This window comes from Grammomys surdaster, unplaced genomic scaffold (genome assembly GCF_004785775.1).
Source record: "Grammomys surdaster isolate TR1022 unplaced genomic scaffold, NIH_TR_1.0 64, whole genome shotgun sequence".
NCBI lineage: Eukaryota > Metazoa > Chordata > Mammalia > Rodentia > Muridae > Grammomys > Grammomys surdaster.
In genome coordinates, this window is record NW_021604566.1 from 2927381 (window position 1) to 2937595 (window position 10215).

Sequence of the window (10215 nt, forward strand, 5' to 3'; positions counted from 1 at the left end):
GAGGAGCAGGAGGAGCAGGAGGAGCAGGAGGAGCAGGAGGAGCAGGAAAGAAGAGAATGGAAGGTTCATTTGCAGACCGGTCCCTCTGCAGTCTCAGGGTGGTGGATACCCACAGAGCTGGCCTCCTGGGCCCCTGACATCAGGGAAGTCAACCTTCCTGTCTAGAGCTTTTCAGTCCACCTGAGGCTTTTAGTCATTAACCTTCAAAAAGTAAATTTCAAAAAAAGCAACTTTTCGTGGTTTCTGGAAGGTATTTCTTCAAAAGGTACTTTCTTTAAGATGAGTACACTAATTTAAAAAATTAGTGAAAAAATTGGTGAGAAAAATCACAACTTTGATCTGTTTAAAATTTGTATGATGACAATAATAAGCCTTAAAAGTAAGAAACTCAAATTCCAATTAGCTTTAGATTTGAATACTACCTAAGTCAGTAAATTCACTCCTCTCCCTCTTCTGGCATTGTCGTAACTGAAATCAGAGATGACATTTTAATTCCTGGTGTACATGCTAGATTTATTTAACACAGTCAGGTTATAATGTGTTCTCATTAATTATCATTAACAAAAATTACTAACACAACTGGGTAAGTGTGTGTGTCACATGTTTTAGGAAACGTTGAGCATTCATTGTCTGATTCGGTCATTCTGATGCAAGCCCTGGCTCCCACCCCTTCTCTGCACAGAAGCCAGGGAAGCCTTGTCCAAAATCAGAGGAGAAGTCTTGCCTGTGGTCAAAGTCTTCTGGTGGCTTCTCAGCATCCTTGGAAGACCTCTGGGGCCTCCCTGACTTACAACCTAGCAGTACCTGGGCCTGTATGCTATATACCTATATACCCACAGTCATCTCTCCAAGGGTGTGTTATCCACAGTCTTGCTCATCCTTCAAAGACAGCCAACCTCAGGGTTGTGGAATATTTTCCTTCCTTCACCTATAATACCATTTTTCCATCCTTTAGTTTAAATCTATTTCCTTCAAACCCTGTTCTCTTCTTTCAAGGCACTCCACATTCTGTAAACTCACTTTATCTTTGCTTGCAGACTTGTTCCCTTTGCCTTCTATACCATAATAGCAGAGAGGGTGGGGGACATCTCCAGTGTTGCTCCCACTGTAGCCTCAATACCTGACATTCTGAGGACATGCAGTGTTTGTTGGATTAATACGTAGATGCTCTCAGAGATAGATACTGCTATTACCCTCACTTAGTAATGGAGGAAACTGAGGCTCAAGTTATGCAAGAGGACCTAGAATGAGGTCATAACTATCTCAAATTGTTATCGTTGGTTGAAACCAAAAACCATATGACAAACACATACTGAAGAAATACTCAAATCTGGACTCTACAGAAGAGTGGGGAACTGGCTCAGTGGTAAAGCACTTGCCTAGCAAGCACAAGGCCCTGGTTCTATCCGTAGCATTTAATGAGGAAGAGGAGGAGGAAGAGGAGGAAAAAGAAATTGATGACGGCGATGGTGATGTATTCATTAGAGAATGAACACAACCTGTGAAGAATTTCAGTTTACACCAAGGCAGCGCCTCCAGGTCCATCGGACGCAGCAGCTCACACACCTACTCCAGTTACACTGGTGCCAGTGACATACTCCTGTTTCTGCAGATGCTGTGTTTCCTGATAGTTTCAGGGTTTGTGTTTTTGTTTGTTTGTTTTTGTTTTGTTAGAAAGTGTTTCTAAGCATTTGGTCATTCAAGCTGTTACACTTTTCTTCTGAGAATATAGCTCAGTGGTTAAACACTGACTTATCAAGTGCAAGACCAAGGGTTTATTAAACAACAAAACAAAAGTATCAGTTCTTTTCAAACAATTCAGACAGAAAGCATGCATTCGATCCTTTGTGTTATTACCCTCAGAACTGGGCAGAATGCTTTCCTGTAGAACAGGAGACACACAGCCACAGATGCAAGAAGCTGCTTGCCGCCTTCTAAATCTTCACATCACTTGTAAGCAGCATCCCAGAGGAGAAGGTGAAACTGACACAAAGAGGGCTCCCTTTAATCACTTTGATACCTTCAAAGCCCTGGGAGCGCTGGCCCACAGACCCTAAGCAGATGGCTTTGGGTAGCAAGGAACATGTCACTGGGCCTTATCCCGTTGTAGCTTTCACTCAGCTAAACCTGTAGGTCCTTATAAGGGAAACACAGGAGGCTTTCCGGTAAGGGCCTGGAGGCTGCAGAAGTAGCTTTCCCTGCAGCGAACTAAAACTTCTCATTTCCTTCCGGCAGGAACCAGAGGAAAATACAGGAATTGATTCATGCAGAATACAACCCACCAACCCCAGGAGGGAGGGGCTTTCCTGAAATACATGAGTGTCTCTGGTTTCATATGACGCTATGTATGGTTTATCCTTCACAAACCACAGGAGGCTGAAAATGGTCATTTCCTGGCCCTCCAAAGGTGGTTTTCCAGTGAGGACTGCATTCTGACTAATCAATGTTGCTTTTTCCCCTCCTCTAAGTCTTCCTGCTATACACAGACACAAAGCTGACTTATGCTTTGGGGGTGGGGGGTGGAGAGGTGGCTGTAGAGAACTACTTCCAGTCAGTCTTGCTATCAGTCATCTCTGCCTGTTGTGAGACTTTGAGTTGCAAAGACTCCCCACACAGCCAGTCTAGGGGAGCATTCTCAGTGTACTGCTAGGTATAAGGGAGATGAATTTTCACATACACTCAGTGTCCTAAGAAGTTGGTAATATACACAGTTGGTGGGGATAGCACTGGGTAGAGATTGTATGTTGCTTTTAGTTCCCAAATCTCTTTTCCTTACATACCCATGTATTTTCTTATACACCCATGGGCACACATTTGTGCTGGGGGCGTTTTCTAGTCTTGAGACTCACACAACATATCATTGCTGCTCATGGAGGCAGAAAGGTCAGGAGAGGTAGGAAGTGCAGACTTCCAGTTTGCTTCACAGTCTAAGATACATCAATTATTTTCCTTCACCTGATTGTAAATATTGTCCACTCCTGGGGCTGGAAAGTTGGCTCAGCTGTTAAGAGCACTTGTTGCTCTGGCAGAAGACCAGTGTTCAGTATCCAACACCCATACAGTGCCTCACACCCATCCATTTCCAGTTTCAGGGGATCCAACACCTTTTTCTGACCTCCTTAGGCACCAAGCACAAATGTGGTACACCTATGTATGTGCATGCAAGCAAAACACACATACACATAAAAAATAAGTAAATGTAAAACTGGTTTAATTGTCCATTCTTAGAGGCACTGACATTAGCTGAAGCCACTGAGACCCTAAAGAACAGCACCTTGCACCCTGGAAACCCCTAGTACGCTAGCCATAACCATCTATCAGCAGAAATGGTGCAGTCTTAGGAACTGTCAACAAGTGAATGTTTACAGAAGTTGAAGGCCCAGGTTTTCCAAGATGATGAGCAAACATTCTCAGGGAAGAGTTAACCTGTCACCAAATGGGCTCTGGTCAACATGGTGGGTGGGTAAAATTTGTGAACTACTCTCAAGACTCTCCCAAGTCAGTATGGGGACCTTAGGAAAGAAAGTTTGATCCCAAAACTGCCATATTCTCTCTAATATTGCTGGGAGAGGGAAGTGCAGGCAGATCTGCCTTAGGCAGAAATTACCCTGTGTTTCAGGATTTGCCTCCTTACAGGAGAGACGGATGCAGGTGATTCCTGGGGACAGACATCAGCAGCCATCTGCATCATACACACACATTGTCACCAGCCTGGTTTATCCTGCACTAAGAATGAATGAATTAGACTCCTAGTTCTCATGTAAACGTCTTGTGATTTGAGTTAAGCAAGAGGCAGTCTTAAGCCAAATACCTCCAGGCACCCTAACAAATCATTTCTTGCACAGAAACAGGCTTTAGACTCACTTCCCCATGAGAGACTGGATGAACTGGCCAAACAGCCCACAGAGTACACCTAAAGCTTCTCCCAGCTGAAGCCAGAGAACCAAAAAACTGAAAAGAAGCCCAGAGGGAAAGTGCTTGCTTTTCACCACACCCCACACCTGAGTTGTAGCACATAACCAATAGATGAATTCTATTATTTAAAGTTACGACACGAAGAGCTCACATTGGTTATATAACTGATTTTTTTTTAAAAAGCATTTTGTTTTTTGTTTTTTGTTTTTTATTTTGTCTTTCAAGACGAGATTTTCTCTGTAGACCAAGCTGGCTTCAAACACCCAGAGACCCTCCTGCCTCCACCTCCCGAGTGCTGGGATTAAAGACATGTGCCACTCGTCTGACATCACTTTTTTTTCCAATGTAACCTGAAAATCGACATCTTATGTCAAAGTTTCTAAGGATTTTTCCTCCAGGATTAAGTGCCTAAAGAAAAATAATGTATATATGTATGTAATCAGTTCCAGTAGGACAAGAAGCCTGGATTGTTTCCTGACAGAATTAAAGTTTGCATCACGTTTATGACTAGGAGAGACGCTCACAGGGAATGTGACCTCCGAGGAAGCTAAAGACTAAAGAGATGTTTGTACAAATGTGGCACCACTCAGTGAGAAGATCTGTAAGAGTCAGCCCCATCTGACTCCTTCATGGGGACATTTGTTCACTGTACATAGGATATTTTTCTCTGTGATAGAGGGAAAGCCAGGCATGGTATGGTCACATTAGGTGGCTTGGTGACAGTTACCCCACGTTTCCAGGATACATGTATACATTCTGGTCCTGTCTAGGTTGGCATTTGCCTCAAAACTTCCCTCATCAGGATCGTGTCACTCGGATGATCCTCCAATTTACCTGAGGGCCTCAGACAAGTAATGTAAAACCTGGGAGAACCAGGCTCATAACGAGATAAATAACAAATACTGCAAGCCTATTAGAGGGGAAAATTGGAAAGGTTGCAGCCAATTATTAATAAGTCACAAGAACATGACACATCTAGGAAGTGCTTGGATGATACAGGAGACATCACCTGTGTGAAGATCAGAGGTGGCTACCCACCAGCCTTGGGGACAATTCTAGCCATGGCAGATGTTTGATAGCTTGTAGTGACAAAACAACAAAAAACAAACAGACAAAAAAAAATTGAAATAACACGAATAACAGGATTTTTAAAAATTTACTTAGAAAAACTTGTGTTTTTCTTCTCTTTCTCACATACAAATTAAATTCTTTGTTTAAGCTTGAATCCAGCAACCGAGGTCAGAAAGAGAACAATAAAATAAGTGTCTCATCTAAGCCACCAAAAAAGCTTTGCTTTTAGGAAAATGAAGCCACTCATTCTATCGTAAAAGGTAAGGACTTCTGGGTTTGATGGTGCACATCTGTCAATACAGTCATCCAGAGGCTGACAGGAGCACGGGGTGTCCTGGCCTATCTGGGCTAAGTGACTAACAGGAGACTAGAACTAAGGAGAAGCCGCCAGGAAGCCAGGGTGCAACATGGAAGGAGGTCCTCAAGTTCAGGCTCCTGCTAGTATAGTGATGGCACTGGGAATGATAGCCTCCTTAAAATTGATGCTGACCTCATCCTAGCTCAGCATTCTAGTTAAGGAGGAAGAAAGGGGAGGGGGGGTAGAAGGAGGGAGAGGAAGATAGGAAGATGTAAGACTTCTTCATTAATGACAATTAATTAAAGATGTAAAGATGTATTGGGCTTCCCATTCGTATTATATATGAGAACCCACACTGCAAGCCTCCTAGATAACAGCCCTGGCTCCACTGAAGCAGCCAAACATCTACCCCCAATCCTCCATAAGGACAGCCTCTCAGAGCCTCTAGATGCTTCTCTCCTTTTCATCTGTGGTTAAGAAAGGTACTTCTTGTTACTATTGAAAAGCACTTCTTGATCTGCCCTTCTTGTAAGTGTGGAACAACCCAGTGATGTCTTACACTGTGTGTGTGTGTGTGTGTGTGTGTGTGTGTGTGTGTGTGTGTACTTGTTGCTGTGCTGAGAATCCAACCCAGGGCTTTGCACATACTAGAGAAGAATTCAACTGCTGAGGTACAGCCCCAGCCTGAGCAGTGTCTGTCTAACCTTTAATTTCCTACAAGTATCTGTGGTTCCCCTTTCATCCTTTCCTCTTTTCTTATCAAACTCATTTCCCTTTAGTCATTAAGATGATTGGTTTCTAGACTTTCCATCCAGTCATCCACCCTAGAGTTTAAAGTAACATAGTCCATTCTCTGCAAAGACCTTTCTTTCAGTAAGCATGGCTTTGGTTTCTGTAGCATTTTAGGAAAAATATGAGACACTTTAGGAAAAAGACAAAACTTGGAGGGTTTTTTTTTGTTGTTTGTTTGTTTTAATGGGTTTTTTTTTTTTGTCTATAAATCTGTGATTATTTTGCTGTTCCTGCAAAGCTGCGGAAGCCTGACACTTTTACATAGATCCCCTAATTTTTAATGCTACAGTATCCTGTTTGACTAACTAGAAAAAGAAGCTGATCAGAAGGAGCAGTCTAGACTTCTGGTCTGGGCCCGAGCATAGAGCAGGTCACAGGCGGCAGCTCTGTACCCAACTCCAGAAAACCGAGAGAAAGAGGGACTCCCAGGAGCTTTAACTCAGGCAGCATCCCAGGTAAAAATGAATCACCCGTGATGTCTGCTGTTAGAAGTTCTAATCCAGATGCTGGCCTCCGAACTTATACTACTCAGACCTTTGAAGGGCCACTGACAAGAACATCAAACAGCTAGAGATTGACATCACTAATCTGAAGAAATCCCTCATTTCGGTGTCTGAAGAGACCTCCTAAAATCGCAAAGATCCTTATTGGACTTGATTTACTCTATTATAATAGAAAAGGCTGTGTACAGCTCTTGACTGTGTACAGCTCTTAAAGAAGAAGGTTGCCTTTACATAGACAAGACAGGGATGGTTAAAGAGAGCATGAAAAAGGTCAGAGAAGGCCCTGAGAAAAGTCAGAGAGAGAAAGAGAAAGATGAGTGCTGGTACAAGAAGTGGTTTTCAGCCTCTCCAAGGTTGTCAACCCTATTTCCTCCCATCTTGGGACCATTATTTGGGTTCTTTTTGCTTCTTTCTTCTGATCCCTGGCCCTCAAATAGGTGGACTAACTCTGTGATACAACAGATAAATAATTTAGTAGTAAAACCTACTCAGATACATTATCATAAGTTAGCTATGGAGGACCACGAGACTCAAGATGAGGTTGTTACCTAATACAGGGTGTTTCCAAAACCCATCTCCACCCAACCTAAAAGGGGGGACTTCTGCCCCTAGACCAAGCAGAGAGGGGCCACCCAGAACCCCCTCTGTCAGGCAATATGAATTCTTGCTTAGGCTGCGAGGCTAAGCACTGCAAGGGAATATAAATAAAAGATAAAAATCTCTCTCTGGGTCCCTGAGGGACAAGCCTGACTGCATAGGGGTTGATGTCAAAAGTATCCCCTCTCCAGGAAAAAGACATCGGGACAGGTATGGCCCTCATGCCTCACTGGACAATGACAGGGGGACTGGAGCCATTACAAGGTCCCCTTCAAATACTGGATGTCAGGCCTCTATCCCCACCTTTGCAAGTTTAGAATTGCCACAGCCCTTCTATACTTAGAGAAGGAAGGAGATGTCAGGGGCAGCCCTGCTTACACACTGAAGGCCTAAAATCAGCCATAGGCCTAAAATCAGCAAGAGGCCTGTCATACATGGATACTAACACCAAGTCTTGGATCTCAGTGGAAAAACATTGAAACACATGGCTATAAGCTAATGTAAACAGGCAGCTTTTGTGGAAATTTACAAGCCTGAGTAGTCACAGACCTTGTAAATAGGTAGCCTTGGCAGACAATACCAACTGATATAAGGACAAGCGAGTCATAGGCAGAGTCATAGTGACTTGTCCCCTGAACCTTCACCCAGTCGATACCCGGTTCTGAAGATATTTGTATTCCCCCTGAACACCCACACTCCAGTGTCATTCCCTTCCCCACATCGTGCCTTTCTGTGTTTATAACCCCTGTTGAATGAATTACGATTTGAGAAAAAATAAATTATATATATATAAAAAAAAAGAAGGAGCAGTCTACAGGCCGGCTAGTGTCTATGGAGGCTTTCCATGACTATACTGCTTAATGGAGTCACATTATGAAGAACACCAACCAAACTCATGTTCGAGTTTGCTTTCTGTTGTTCTGAGAAACACTGTCAGTTGTCATTCTTTTGCTGTAATAAAACAAGACAATTTGTGGAATAAGGAGCTAATTTTGGCACATAGTCCCAGAAGGATAAAAGTACCTCATGGCCTGGAAGCCTGAGAGCAAGAGCAAGCACGAAGTACAGTGGGAGTTGGAGACAGAGAGTTCACATCTTCAACCACGGGCAGCATGCAGAGAGCCAAGGGGGTGAGGCTGTAATCTCTCAAAGCCATACTTCCTTCATCAAAGTTGCATTTCTTTTTTTTTTTTTTGGTTTTTCGAGACAGGGTTTCTCTGTGTAGCCCTGGCTGTCCTGGAACTCACTCTGTAGACCAGGCTGGCCTCGAACTCAGAAATCCACCTGCCTCTGCCTCCCAAGTGCTGGGATTAAAGGCGTGCGCCACCACCGCCCGGCCAAAGTTGCATTTCTTAAACTTCCCCAAACAGCACATCACCAACTGGGAACCAAGTTTTCAAATACCTGAGTAAATCAGGATGCTTCTTATTCAAACTACTCCAAACAGAGGGACCAGAAAGAACCTGAGGTGAGGAAGGAGCTTATTTCACCTTAACATTTCCAGGAAACTGTGCATCACTGAGAGATGACAAGGCAGGAACTCAAGTTGGCACCTGAAGGTAAGAACTGAAGCAGAGCCCATGGAGGAACCCTGCTTACTGCCTTCTGATTAGCTGGCTTTCTTATACATCCCAGGACCATGTACCTAAAGATAGCACTGACCATTGTGGTCTGGGCCCTCCCACATCAATCAGTAATCAAGAAAAATGCCAACAAACATGGTGTAGGCCAATTTGATGGAGCCTGTTTCTCAACTGAAGTTCCCAGGTTACTCTAGTTTTTGTGTCGAGTTCACAATAAAAAATAATCCATAGACCCAGTAAGACACAGTCTAAGGGAGTATGAGAGTCAACGGGAAAACAGTCATGGAGTAAGAAAAAATGGGTCAAGGCTGAGACAAAAGGGCACCACACTCCTAAAGAAATAGACATTGGGAAGCAGAAAAAGCCATAAGTTGACAGAGAAGAGAGAGGGAAGGGAAGGGGGAGTGGAGAGGGAAAGAAAGGGAAGGAGATAAGGAGATAGATAGATAGATAGATAGATAGATAGATAGATAGATTCATCTATGAAGTTTCAAGATATTGCACAGATGTCTAAAACATCAAATATTACTGAATCCTATAGGAAGTACTTTTTGCCTTTATAAAGACACAGAAAAAATGTTCAACTTATAAAATCGACACAGTAAGAGATCAACAACCGTAAGTAAAAAGAAAATAGGATAACCTTATTATTGGGTTGATATTGGGTAAACTGAGATTTTGGTAATATAAACCACGGATAAGGGAGACCACTATAGTCAGTTGTGACATGATGACCTGCAATGGTCTGAGAAACTGATACAGGCTGTGCTTGCTTATGTACACCTATTCTCCATTCTCCAAGCAGCAGCTGCCCACTGAGAGTGGTTTTCTTGCCTCCCCTGATACCCACCTTGCTTATGCAAAGAGTGGGCACAACTTGTCTCTCCATCAGCTCCAGGGCCATCTATGCCCAGCATCATATATGCCCTGGGCCTTAATAGCAAGTTCACATGTGGGTTCATGATATAATCTGTGTCAGCAGGAGCCAGTGGAGAAGCTTCTAGAACTCTTACAAAGAGGAATTCTTCTTGCTGCAATTAAGAAGTAGTCACTAAGGAAGCTACACATAAAGAAAATCAGAGATGAGGAGTAGAGAAGAAAGCATAAATTACCAATATGAGGTCAACTTTTAGGCCCCTCTGCAACAGAAGGCACTGATACAGGGCAGTGGCAGAGCATCTTCAGGCTCCTGCTTTGGAGGACCTCATGTGGCTGGTCCCAGCTTAGATAAGAGGAAATGGCCATCATCACTGCCAGCATATACTGTATAAATCTATGACAATGCATGATGAAAGAAACAAGCATGTCTTTTAGGGAGATCGAGTATGTGATAAACCTTACTGTCTTCTGACCTAGTTTGCTTTCTTTTGTGCTGATGAAAACTGACCAAAGGGAACTCAGGGAGAAAAGGGTTTGTTTGGCTTACACGCCCCTTTTCACAGTCCATCACTGAAGG